This window comes from Bombina bombina, chromosome 5 (assembly GCF_027579735.1).
Source record: "Bombina bombina isolate aBomBom1 chromosome 5, aBomBom1.pri, whole genome shotgun sequence".
Lineage (NCBI taxonomy): Eukaryota > Metazoa > Chordata > Amphibia > Anura > Bombinatoridae > Bombina > Bombina bombina.
In genome coordinates, this window is record NC_069503.1 from 251,416,987 (window position 1) to 251,431,748 (window position 14,762).

Genomic DNA, 14,762 nt, shown 5'->3' on the forward strand with positions numbered 1-14,762 from the left:
TAGACAAGTTTTATAAAGGCTCAGAGGTAACCACTTGTATGCTAAGGCTGAAAAATGCCTGTTCAATTCACAGTCCATATCCTTTCTGGGATATGAAATTTCTCCTTCAGGTATCCATATGGAACAAAAAAAGGTTGAAGCAGTTCTAAATTGGCCCACACCAACAACTAAACGTCAAGTTCAGTCCTTCATGGGTTTTGCGAATTTCTACCGCAAATTTATTAAAAATTTCTCCAAACTTGCTCTACCTTTAACTGATCTAACAAAAAATAATTCACCTTTCAGGTGGACTAAAGAAGCACAATCCGCTTTTGATCTGTTCAAACAAAAGTTCACCTCAGCACCAATACTCCGTTTTCCTGACCCTACTCTACAATTTGTTCTTGAGGTGGACGCCTCAAATTGTGCTATTGGCGCTGTTCTCTCCCAAAGAGAAAACTTGTCAAAACCATTACATCCTGTGGCTTTTTACTCCAAGACTTTGAATAGTGCGGAACAAAACTATCCAATTGGTGACAAAGAACTCTTAGCCATAAAACTCTCCCTGGAACACTGGCGACACCTCCTTGAAGATACTTCCATTCCTACACTCATCTATACAGATCATAGGAACCTGCAGTACTTGAAGGCCACTAGAACCTTGTCAGCCAGACAGGTTCGCTGGAATCTCTTTTTCTCTCGTTTTAACTTCCTCATCACATATCATCCTGCTGGAAAGAATCAAAAGGCTGACGCACTTTCCCGGTTACCCACAAGTGTTCCACACCAAACTACCGACCAATCCATCATACCAAAAGAAAACTTCGTTTCTTTACTCTTGAAGTCTCATCTAACCTTAAAAAGGAACAGTTGGCAGACTGTACAAAGCCATCACACCTTCTTCAACTTAATACTCAAGGACTTTATTCTCATAAATCCAAGATATATGTTCCACCTTCCCTCAGACTCACTCTCCTTCAATCTGTACATGATTCACCTTTAGCTGGTCATCCAGGTCTCCATAAAACTCTCGACCTAGTAAAAAGGGATTACTGGTGGCCTCAAATGGCAACAGAGGTCAAGGACTATGTAAACTCCTGTCTTAATTGTACCATTTCAAAAAGGGATAAACACTCTCCCTATGGGTTGCTTCTGCCTTTGCCTACTCCAAAGAATCCTTGGTCTGAGATTGCTTTAGACTTTATTGTAGACTTGCCAGCCTCTTCAAAGAATACCACTATCCTTGTCGTTGTAGATCTCTTCACGAAGATGTGCCATTTCATTCCCTTCTCCAAACTTCCTACCGCTTTGGAGACAGTACAACTGCTTCTCAAACATATTGTTAAATATCATGGACTTCCTACTTCAATCCTCAGTGATCGTGGCAGTCAATTCTCTAGCAGACTCTGGTACCATTTCTGTAAAACTTTATCTGTTGAGAGAAAGTTAACTAGTGCTTACCACCCACAATGCAATGGTCAAACTGAACGTTGTAACCAGTGGTTGGAACAATTTTTAAGACTCTTCTGTTCCTCTCAGCAACATCTTTGGAGTGACTTCTTGCATTACGCTGAATTTTGTTACAACAACACCATTCATTCCAGTACTGGTCAAACTCCCTTCTTCGCTAACTACGGTTTTCATCCCAAGTTTCAGATTCTACCATCTTCTACCGTTCCAGTATCTAGTATATCAGACTTGTCTGATTCCATCTCTTCCAACTTTAAAACCATCGAGTCCAACATTATAGCAGCAAAACAACTCCAGAAACAGTATTATGATCGCCGCAGAACCCCTCCTCCTGTCTACACAAAAGGTGATCTCGTCTGGCTATCCACAAAACACCTACGTCTGAAAACCCCATCGAAGAAACTTTCTCCGTTGTTTATTGGTCCATACCCTGTTGAACTCGTCATTAATGCCAATGCTGTTCGGCTTAAGTTACCAGATAACTTAAGGGTTCATCCCACATTCCATGTATCCCTTCTCAAACCCTATAAGGATCTCAGGGATTTCTCTACCCATACTTCTCTTCCACCTATTTCTGTCGACCCTGAAATGTAAAATGAGGTTCACTCAATTCTGGATTCCCGTCTCCGCAGGGGACGTATTGAATATCTTGTTCACTGGAAGGGTTTTTCCGAAGATGATGATTCCTGGGAACCAGCTACCAACATATCCGCTCCTCGTTTGTTATCTCATTTCCACCAGAGACATCCGGATCGTCCTGGGCCTTGAGCCCCTGGAGTGGCTCCTTGGAGGGGGGATTCTGTCAGGATAATGTCATACTTATTATCTGTACTGTCCCTTTAAAGCATCCTGTTCCCATTAACATCAGCCTATTTAAGGCCCCTCCCAGCATTTTCACATTGCTTAGTATTGAAGTTTGACTTAAACCTTATCCTGAGCCTGCTCACTGTGATATCAATCACTCTATTTTTGTTTATTGGATTGCTGTACTCCACCTATCTGGATTTCTGTCGCTATCCTCTCCTAACTGCCTGATTCTCCCTCAATGACTCTGCTACTTTGAAACCTCCACTCCTACCTCTACAACTTAGCCGGATTCCCCTGCTGCTCATACCGCTCTCCGGATTCACCCTTCACGGAGCTCCGCTTCCTCATGCTGTGACATCATCAGCCAGCTGCTACTGAGCTTCCTTTCTCCCTCTGGCAACTCGCCATTACAACCTGGTGTTTGCAACTAACATTCCAACAGTTCTGTTAGCGGTAAGCCAGTCTCTGAATTTTACTTTGCTGCTTTACCCTAAGCTCAGTTTCTTTGTTGCTGCTCATATTGTGTGAGTTATTCGTTTATTCTCTGATATTTTGCTGTTCTACCGTAACTCATTTCCACATTAGCAATTGCTTATTTTTTCCTATGATCATAGTACCATACTGCCAAAATCCTTATTCCATATTTTTCTCCATGCCTATTTTGTTTTTCCTCTGTTAACGTTAAATCTCAGGTTTATCTGAGCATATCCCTGCTGCATTCATTTTTTACAGTGACTACCCAGACACATGTGGCAGCCATAGGGAATATGCTCAATTACTGCCTGTATACTAAAACTTTGCAATATGGGATAAGGTTCAACATAGCTGCCTAAATTCCTATATTTTGTTTCACCTTTTCACTCTGTTGCAAACAACCATACAATTTCTATTGTTAATACATTCCAGCAGTTGCGGTCCAAATAACTAAGCTGCACACATTTTTTCTTTCTTAGTTGTGCCTGACACATATAAAGAAGCATAGAATATTATATCGTGTGATCTAAGATTTTGGGTGCTGTGACTAATAAAGTTGTTATATTAAGTTGTCTTTCTCACAAGCAAATTCTTTCATAAATAATAATAATTATTATTATTAATATAAATATTATATTCCAAAATTATTAATTAATCTTCAATAATATGTCAAACTATACACTTAATAATTGCATAATAGGAAAGATAAATCATAAAGAGCCCCTTCATGCTAGACCAAAGAGGTGCTTGTATCAGACAATGTCTATGCTCTTTGTAGACATGCTCCTAAAAAAAAAAAAAAAAAAAAAAGCGCATATTATACAAAAAAGTCAGGAAAACTGTGACTACTCTTATACAGAAGAGCACAAAGAAAAGTCAAACGGTCTCTTAAAGCAGCTTTTAAAACTGTGTGCGGTCAAAAAAAAGGAAAACAGCCATAGCCTTTGATATTAGGCATCCCCAATACGTTGAAGTTGTGTTGCCCTCTGTTGTTATTCCTTGGCACAATATAAAACCACACAAAGGGGCGAGGTCTTTACATATGAACGAAGGACAGGTGGGCCGAAGGGCAGATAGAATAGTACACGTTAGTATTCCTACCCCAAGGGGGTTATGGGAATTGTTGTATTTCAGCCCAACAAAAGGAAACTTTCTTCCAAACTAATTTCACTGGTGATATTGCTCCAAAATGTCCTTTAGAATATAAGGCAGCCCCCCCCCCCTCTTTTCTTTATTTTTTTTGCAGACAAGCCCAGGTAGCTCTGTGTATACTTTTAACTCCTACCCATTCAAATAATTATGCATGGGTTATGGGAGACAAAAAGAGGGTAGAGCATGTATTCTGCAAGTTTTGTCCAAACTGACTTGCTTAAAAAAAAATAAAAAAAAAAAAATTCAGAAGACAGGCTTCGAATCTGGGGTTTAAGGTGGCTTAAGTTAGCAAACTCGCTTTTAGAGTGGCAATGTGCCCCAGCACCAAATATAAATTACCAAAGGCAGGGCCACCTGGATCTCCCTGCAGCTCTACAGACTATAATTATGGTACTTTACCAGACTGCAGCCTCTGAAAGGTCCTTGTAGCGTAGTGCCCCTTCTTCTTAACTTGCGCCTTATTTAACTTGCCCTTGTTCAGGGGGATGCCTATCTTGCTTGATGCATCCATGGTGCTATGTCGCACTTGCTCCAAACCAAGCGGACCGCTTAGTGAGCTTTTTCTAGCCTGTTTATTTAGCAGGGCCCTTTACAGTATTGCCGTTCCCTCTGCTTCTGCCCAAAAGACCGGCCAGTCCAGCAGTCGTGTATGTGGTCTGCTCCAGCCACAGAGCTTCTGTTGCGGATATGAGTTTACTTGATGCCGAGATCCACCTCTCTATCATCCGGCCGGTCATCTCTCCCCGGTCAAGGAATGTAGCATCAAAAGGGAGCTGATGTTGGAGCTCAATAGGAAGACATGCGTTCAGCAAGCATCACACTTGCTCCGCCTCTTCCCGGAACCTCTCTCCCATTCAAGGTCCTTTCCAACATCCAAATCTAATTTCTCTGCCACTGCCTGTGTGGAGATTGAACGCTTGATTTTATCGAAGCGAGGATTCTCTGATTCAGTTATCAATACTTTGATACAGGCTAGAAAGCCTGTCACTAGAAAAATCTATCATAAGATATGGCGTAAATATCTTTATTGGTGTGAATCCAAGGGTTACTCATGGACTAAAGTTAGGATTCCTAGGATTTTGTCTTTTCTCCAAGAAGGATTGGAGAAAGGGTTATCAGCAAGTTCCTTAAAGGGACAAATTTCAGCTTTGTCAATTCTGTTTCACAAACGTTTGGCAAATGTATAAGATGTTCATTCTTTTTGTCAGGCTCTATCTAGAATTAAACCTGTATTTAGACCTATTACTCCTCCCTGGAGTTTGAATTTAGTTCTTCGAGTTCTGCAAGGGGTTCCGTTTGAACCTATGCATTCCATAGATATTAAACTATTATCTTGGAAAGTTTTGTTTTTGGTTGCTATTTCTTCTGCTCGAAGAGTTTCTGAGCTTTCAGCATTACAGTGTGATTCGCCTTATCTCATATTTCATTCTGATGGTTTTACGTACCAAACCTGGGTTCCTTCCTAAGGTTGTTTCGAATAAGAATATTAATCAGGAAATTGTTGTTCCTTCCTTGTGTCCTAATCCTTCTTCTAAGATGGAGCGTCTGTTACATAACTTGGACGTGGTCCGTGCCTTAAAGTTTTACTTACAGGCAACTAAGGATTTCCGTCAATCATCTTCATTATTCATTGTTTATTCTGGAAAGCGTAGGGGTCAGAAAGCTACGGCTACCTCTCTTTCTTTTTGGCTGAGAAGTATCATCCGCCTGGCATATGAGAACGCTGGACAGCAGCCTCCTGAAAGAATTACGGCTCATTCTACTAGGGCTGTGGCTTCCACACGGGCTTTTAAAAACTATACATCTGTTGAACAGATTTGTAAGGCTGCGACTTGGTCGTCCCTTCACACTTTTTCCAAATTTTACAAATTTTATACTTTTGCTTCTTCTGAGGCTATCTTTGGGAGAAAGGTTCTTCAAACAGTGGTGCCTTCCATTTAGGTTCCTGTCTTGTCCCTCCCTTTCATCCGTGTCCTATTGCTTTGGTATTGGTTTCGCACAAGTAAGAATGAAATCCGTGGACTCATCATATCTTTGTAAAAGAAAACTAAATTTATGCTTACCTGATCAATTACTTTCTTTACGATATGACGAGTCCACGGCCCACCCTGTTCTTTTTAAGACAGTTTTTCTTTATATTTTTTTGTAAACTTCAGTCACCTCTGCACCTTTTGAGCCTTTCCTTTTATCTTCCTATACCTTCGACCGAATGACTGAGGGTGGAGGGGAAGGGAGGGGCTATATATACAGCTCTGCTGTGGTGCTCTTTGCCACTTCCTGTTAGCAGGAGGTTAATATCCCACAAGTAAGGATGAAATCTGTGGACTCGTCATATCGTAAAAGAAAGTAATTTATCAGGTAAGCATAAATTTAATTCTTAGTAGTTTGATAGTGGCTGGCCACTACTATCTATACATACTGTATGTGCCACACTAGGAGGTGTTCACAAACCAACTAATGAAAAGACTGCTCCTGTATTAACTTTGGGCAATTTTTTTATCCAGTCAACAAGATTGAGGAGTTTATATACTTTTATTATTTTTTAATCTTTATGTGATTTTTTTTGTATACTTATATTTCATGAGTAATATTCCAGCTTATTTAAGCATACAATGAATATATTAAATTGTCTTTTTTAAGTGTTTTTTTTTGTATAATCTTATTTTATGTGCCATATTCCAGCATATTTAAGTATACATCAAATTGTCATTTTAAGTAAAGTGTCGTCAATAATTTTAAAGTAATTCTAAATACATTTAGCATCTTATTAAGTTAAAGGTTATTTTTGGGTATATTATTGTTACAACCTTTTATGCACTACATTATTATTTACAACAGTTCTATTTCCTATAGAATCCAGCTTATAGAATCCCTTGGTTCTAACACTTAGCGCTTTTCTAGCGCCTCTATATATTTATACACATTGTTTCTGTTTTCACAATCTTATTCAGGAGGAGGATAAGATACAGGAGGCATAAGTGTTTTGAGTTCAGCGCTATACACTTAAAAATCCAGTCCATCACCTTTACCCTCAGCTTCTTTAGCAATGGAGGTGTGTTTGGGGTCGTTATCATGTTGGAATACTGCCCTGCAGCCCAGTCTCCGAAGGGAGGGGATCATGCTCTTCTTCAATATGTCACAGTACATGTTGGCATTCATGGTTCCCTCAATGAACTGTAGCTTCCCAGTGCTGGCAGCACTCATGCAGGCCCAGACCATGACACTCCCACCACAATGCTTGACTGTATGCAAGACACACTTGTCTTTGTACTCCTTACCTGGTTGCCGCCACACACGCTTGACACCATCTGAACCAAATAAGTTTATCTTGGTCTCATCAGACCACAGGAAATGCTTCTAGTAATCCATGTCCTTAGTCTGCTTGTCTTCAGCAAACTGTTTGCGGGCTTTCTTGTGCATCATCTTTAGAAGAGGCTTCTTTCTGGGACAACAGCCATGCAGACCAATATGATGCAGTGTGCGGCATATGGTCTGAGCACTGACAGGCTGACCCCACACCCCTTCAACATCTGCAGCAATGCTGGTAGCTTTCATATGTATATTTCCCAAAGACATCCTCTGGATATGATGCTGAGCACGTGCACTCAACTTCTTTGTTTGAACATGGCGAGGCCTGTTCTGAGTGGAACCTGTCCTGTGAAACCGCTGTATGGTCTTGCCCACCGTGCTGCAACTCAGTTTCAGGGTTTTGGCAATCTACTTATAGCCTAGGCCATATTTATGTAGAGTAACAATTCTTTTTTTCAGATCATCAGAGAGTTCTTTGCCATGAGGTGCCATGTTCAACTTCCATTGACCAGTATGAGAGAGTGTGAGGATGATAACACCAAATTTAACACACCTGCTCCCCATTCACACCAGAGATCTTGTAACACTAATGAGTCACATGACACAGGGGAGGGAAAATGGCAAATTGGGCCCAATTTGGACATTTCCACTTAGGGGTGTACTCACTTTTGTGTCCAACGGTTTATACATTAATGGCTGTGTGTTATTTTGAGGGGACAGCAAATTTACACTGTTATACAGGTTGTACACTCCCTTTACATTGTAGCAAAGTGTCATTTCTTCAGTGTTGTCACATGAAAAGATATAATAAAATATTTACAAAAATGTGAGGGGTGTACTCACTTTTGTGAGATACTGTATGTGTATGTATGTATATATATATATATATATATATATATATATATATACACACACACGTATAAATACGTGTGTATTATACATTATATATGTATATACAGTATATAGATAAATATATATGATGAGTAACCATTAAATGTGACAACATGTGTAATGTCACAATATAAAATTCCTATCCTGTTATTATTATGCAGATCAGTATTACCCCATAGAATTGCAGCATTTCATCCACAGTTTATCTAAGACAACTTTTAATCACATCTGCTCCTCCTGCTTTTCTCCATATGATTACCACTTGTTCAGCATTACAGAGTACCAGCAAATATTTTTCTTATAAAAGTATTGCTCTCTGTCAAAGTAATAGTACCTCTTACTCCTTTATTTGGTAGTGTTAACCCTTTGCGGATAAATCAAATATCTCAACATATGGTGCTCTGCAATATAATGAGCTTAAGGATTCATTGTAGTTGAAGAGATTAATGATTTGCCTTCTGCATACAGTGTTTCATATTAATTAAGAGAAAACATGTAATGAGGTGCTTTTAGGGATAGACAGCAGCTGTGCAAACCCCAACGCTGATGGCACAATTCCTTCTTATAGTCTAGGGGATTCTTTGAGTTTTGTTTCACTTTAACAGCCTCTTCTTACTGCATCCAACTACAGATGGTCTGTTCTGTGCAAATTCAAATAACTAAAAAATTGTTGACTTTTAATGAAACATTAATTGCTTTGGGGATAAACCAAGACATATTTCCAATGTAATGTGTTTATCAGACATTAAAGAAGTTTGTCCTGCTAGCCAAGCATACAATTGGTGTTTAAAAGGTTCTTAACAATGAATTTCATTTTTTTTTCTCCATACAGTTAGTTAAAAGTAGTATTGGACATATTCCAAAAGAAGAAATGATGAGTGTTCATAAAGAATATTCAGATTCTGTACAAATAGTACCAGCTGGTAACATATTTGCCTTGAAAAACACATATGGATTTCCACAGGTTTTACATTTTGTGTGGGAGTCTTAAAGGAACGTTCTAAAGCAAAATTTGGATGCATTAAATCAATAGATCACATGATTTTTGCCTAAAGTGATATGAAGCCCAAACATTTTCTTTTGTGATTCAGACAAAGCATACAATTTAAAAAAAAGTTTCCAATTTACTTCTATTATCAAATTTGCTTTATTACCATGATATTCTATGTTGAAAAGATACCTAGGTAGGCATCTGGAGAACTATATAACAGGAAATAGTGCTCTTGTAAATGGATAACATTCTTGCAAATATATATATATATATATATAAGAGATGTGTATTCGGCAATTTTGTTCACTGCCAAATGCGGAAGTAACAGGCTGCTTTCGGTATTCAACTCTTTTCGGAGCCGAATATCCTCTTCTGCAAGTGAAACACACTAATCCCCATCTTAGTGTGTTTCACTTGCGCAAGAGGATATATATAATTTCTATTGCATTGTTAACGCTGCCCGCTCGCAGTGAGGTTTGGTAGACATGTTCGCGGTAGTGAATGATGACCACCCTACTTTTAATAAATGGAGCACATGGTATCACTTGTATGATATTTGGCTTAATTTTCATAGACGTTCCAATCAGTTTGAATATCTGTCAGTTAAATGTGTAAACCTGTCTGAATTTCATATACAGTATTTCCAGTCCATGAACACTTTTTAATTTTACGTTAATTATATGAGTACCCAAATAAGTGGGCGTTAAGTGTTTTACATAGGATTATTATTATCATTTGTAGAGCGCCAACAGATTTCACAGCTCTATAAACATAAGTATAATATGCAAAGTCATATTTGTATAAGGCAGATGGATAGAGGGCCCTGCCAAGAGTTGCACTGTTGTAGATCACCATACACAAAGAAGATCTACAGGACAGCTCAGTTTGTAGGCTTACATGCTAAAGGGGTTCAGGGGATAACAAAAGTGACCAGTGACTAAGGTAAGAAGATTCACATTGACCATCATAGTGGAGGCTTTCAACAGAACTTTAATAAAGGAAGTTTTAATCAGCCAGTAGCAAAGAACTGTATCATCCACAAATATAAATTTTTACTCTATACAAGCTCATATTAATGTGTTTTTATTTCATGCAGTATGAGAGTTGTTTATAGGGTAAGAGAGGTATTTTGAGGAGGGGAGAGTCAATGGGAGTTATAAGAGAGCATTATAGACGAAAACAGGGAGAGGAATAGAGGGAGTGACTGAGGGAGAGAGAGGATGATAGTGATTAGACAGAAGAGAGATGATAGTGTTGACAGTGAAAGGAGTATGAGTTTAGGGTAAGTAAAGGTGTAAGAAAATCAGTGGGCACAGGATCAGGTCATTGGAGTGGAAGGACAAAAGGTACTACATGGAAATTGAATTTAAAAAAAAATGTGTGTGTGTATAGATAGACAGAGAGAAAGACAGACAGATAAAGATAGATATATAGATATAGATAGATAGATAGATAGATAGATAGATAGATAGATAGATAGCACTTGGGAGCAGTGAGGAACAGATGTGAATCCAGAGCAAATACAGCTTCAAACTAAGGATTTAACTATTCCCCACACACTCCTTGACAAACATAGGGGCCCCAAACTTAACCATGACCAAATATATGCCTAAAAGATGGCATTTTCAACCAATATGAAAATGTGTTGCAGATAAGAGTGAGCACTGCAAAAAAAAGGTTTATATCAGGGGTCATTTCTGCAGTCTCAGCTCAAAATAGGTTTATTGAGTGTTTAAATGATAGATTTTAAGATTCTAAAACCTCTATAAAGGGGTCCTGTAAAGAACGCTACAAAAATGATTGGCAACTTCCAGTTGAAGTTGTCTTTAATTAGCGGAAGAAATCCTGAGAATCTCCATTTAATGCATTCAATCATATTTTTGGCAGTCATCAATACTAAATCAAGGAGCCATCATATTTTATTTTTGCTTTGGTTGCATATGTTTTGCATATGTTTTACTTCTATGAGGGTCATCTGTGATCAATCCTAGCATTTCATGTTTTTAAATAGATTTTCCAGTTATATCACACATATAACTGCAGCTGTTTTACTTATTTAAATATCATCTCTTCTAACAGATTGTAACAGCTTAGAAAACAAAGAGAAAATCACCAGGATTTTGTATGTTGTTTTCGCAACAAAATAGAATATTTTAGAATATATTATGGGCTAGACTGCGCCCAAACGATAAGAGGTTTATCGCAAGGGTTTGTGCTCATCAGGCTTACCGCTCATATTACGAGTTGAGCGCAATCGTGGTTTACACTAGAATCATTACTGCTCTGGTTAACTGTTTCGCGAAATATAAAAGTGTCACAAAACACATCAAAAATACATTATAAAGTATAGTTGCACTCATAATAACACTATCTAATAAAAGATTATTAAAAAAAAAAATATTGCACACAAAAGTTATATGGGCTCAAAAATATGAGGTCTTGGGTGTTAGAAAAAAAAAAAGGCAGGCAGGGTTTTAACATAGACATACATACATATACTATGTATGTATATATGTCTAAAGATGGCTATGTACATATATATATACAGTATATATATATATATATATATGTATATATAGTGTATATATAAATATATATATATATATATCTTTATATGCGTACATATGTATTTATTTGTGTATATATGTATTTACAGACATATATACACATATAAACACATAAATACATATGTATATATATATATATATATAATTTTCCGTTAAGTAAATGAAAACATGTCAAACATATTAATGCAATATTTATATGTATTTACTGTAAATATTTCACATTCCAATGTTATGTAAATAGCGGAATATATATGTATTTCTAGATAGATATTCCTATATATATCAGTATATATATCTATACCTATATATAATCTTGAATATATATATATATATATATATATATGCGCCACTTTCCAGTTCAGCCCAGCATGAGTTAACAGCCTGGGTGCAAGTATAAACAGCATATACAAAAATAGAGATGCACTCACAGGACTTCAAACACAAACCTAGTGCCCTCTTGTAAGTGTGCGAAAATTTTGAGTGTGGAACGCAAATTGCGTTCCACCGTTAAAGCCGCAACCGGAAGTTGTAATACGTCACTTCCGGTTCTCGGCGATAACAAGCAATAGAATTATAAGACAAATACAAATACACATATTCTTTCATCAGCCAAAGTGAACTTAGTATCAATATGTGAAAATATTTCAATTAATAAATCCAACAAGCGAACGTGATGTGCAAGTGAATATAGATCGCCATAGCTATGGAACTAGCTGGCCGATCTTGTGTATATGTGTATATAGGTTGTCATGGTAACAGTAGTCATAGATTCTTTAGACAACACTCACTGGTACTTAAATATAGGCAATTATTAACAGTGCATTCCATTGTTTGCATTCAAGAAATGTATTATTTATCCCATTCTTTTGACACATTTTTTCTACATGCGTTTTTTTCTGTAGTTTGTTTATAAATTGCCAACATAAACAACAAATTAAGTACACTAATATTAGAAAAAAGACAAGACTAATACCACATCATGCAGCTATAACAGGGATATATACATACATACAGGGCTGTATTTCCACTGGTCCACTTGCCCTGGTTGAAACTGCAGTGGACGAGTAAAAATTTAGCTTCATCCAGGACTGATATCAATCTATCTCTATCAATCACTATACACAGTAGTTATTACAATGTGCATAAATCATAATATGAAAACAACCAGTGAACTCTTAAAGGGCCAATAAACCTAGAAAATAATGTTATATAATTCTGCACATAGCTCGCTCCTGCTCTGACAGACTAGACAGCTGCCCAGATGCGCTCAGTGAAAAAAACAGACCCGCTCAGTAGAGTACAGAGGGCTGGTCTGAAAAACCCTCTTTTTTTAAAATATTTAACGGTAATATTATATTGCATAAAGCTAGCACTAATATAATGTGCACTATGTGCAGAATTATATAACATTATTTTCTAGGTTTACTGGCCCTTTAATTGTTGTAATTCCCTTTGATAGAAATATGAGATTTACAGAATTACAGACCAAATATCCACAGTTCTACTTACAAAAAAACCCTGATAATCTTGAGGTAAACAGATTAACAGACAATATTAGATTTAATTATTTCTAGGAATAAAAGATAGATCCCTTAATATTTTAATTAGACAGATCATTATTAAATATGCGCAATGCACTATTCATTATATTAAATAAAATATATTAATTTGATATTGTTATGCATTTAATTAATAATCATTACTCAAATCAGTAGTTAGCTTTGCCATTCAGTACATTTTGCTTTGTGTTTAAGTTCTTTGTCACTAAACCTTTTCTATATATATATATATATATATATATATATATATATATATATATATATATATATATATATATATATAGCAATTTACTGAAAAAGTTTGCATTTTTTTATATGTAGACTATTCTTTCTATTGAAAGTTGGAACAGACTAACAGAAATAGAACGTCACTTGTAAATAGAAAATATTTTTGGACAGACAACTGTCAGAGGGAGTACACTTGATCCTTTTAAATTAATGTTACTGGAGATGTACTCAGCATATGTGTTTAGTGATATCACTAAGTTTCCACACATATGAGATCACTTCATTATTATAGGTTACCATTCAAAATTACTGCACTCTGTAAAAAAATATGTAGCTTAACCTTTAAAACTAGATTTTGTCTCATCACTAGCTATGGCATTAAGTTGTCTGAAAATGTTCCATCTCAGAATTTGTGGTATACTCTTTAAACAATCTGACATTTGAGGACTTTGAAAGAAACATGAATGTATTTTTTTTATGTGTAGTCTGCCAGGAATGGAGTGGACCTTGTCCAAAGATTAAGATTTAGTTTCACATCAAACTGGGACTGAATGAAGAAAGACATCAGAGTAAAATGCCCAACATAGTGCTATGTCCTGCTGTGATTGTTCACAACTGGACTGTACTTACCTGTAACCCTATGGCATATTGTTGTGACATGAGCAGAAACCAATTATGCTGCACATACGTGGTTCAGAACTTCCGATCAATAATTCAGTTTCTAAAAATGATGTTTGATGTTTAGATAATTGGGTGAAACAATATCCCCCCAAAAAAGCTAAGCAGCTCATCAATGTATGCAGCTGTTTATATTATCTGACCCAACAGCATGGTCTTTTCCAATATGTGGATGTTTCAGAGCATCCAAAACAAGATTTAAATTGGTCCTATGAAGCAGACGATAGCTCCAGATTCTGCTTGCAGTAAAAAGTAAGGTCATCAGTTATAAAAAGCAGTTGTGGCTACCGGTAATACTTACAGACAGATATTTAAAAAAATAGTAGTAACTCCCTTTTTTCTCGCCCCACAAGCAGTTCATGTTTCTTTATGCAGCAGATTTTAATAAGTTTAAAACTGACTGAACCTTAAAATGGTAGAAAGGTCAAAATTGAAATGAGCATGGATGCATTTCAATTTGAAATAGAAGCATTTTTTATATATTCTTCCATTGGCAAAAATGCTTATTGTAAAAGTTATTACTGTTTCTCTACGGCATATGCACATATGCTGTGAGGACACATGCAACAGTATTTAAAGACCACCTTCTCAGAGAGTCAGCAGTGGCTTGTATGACACAAATGACGTCTTTACGGTAGGAATACATAGCACCGCCAG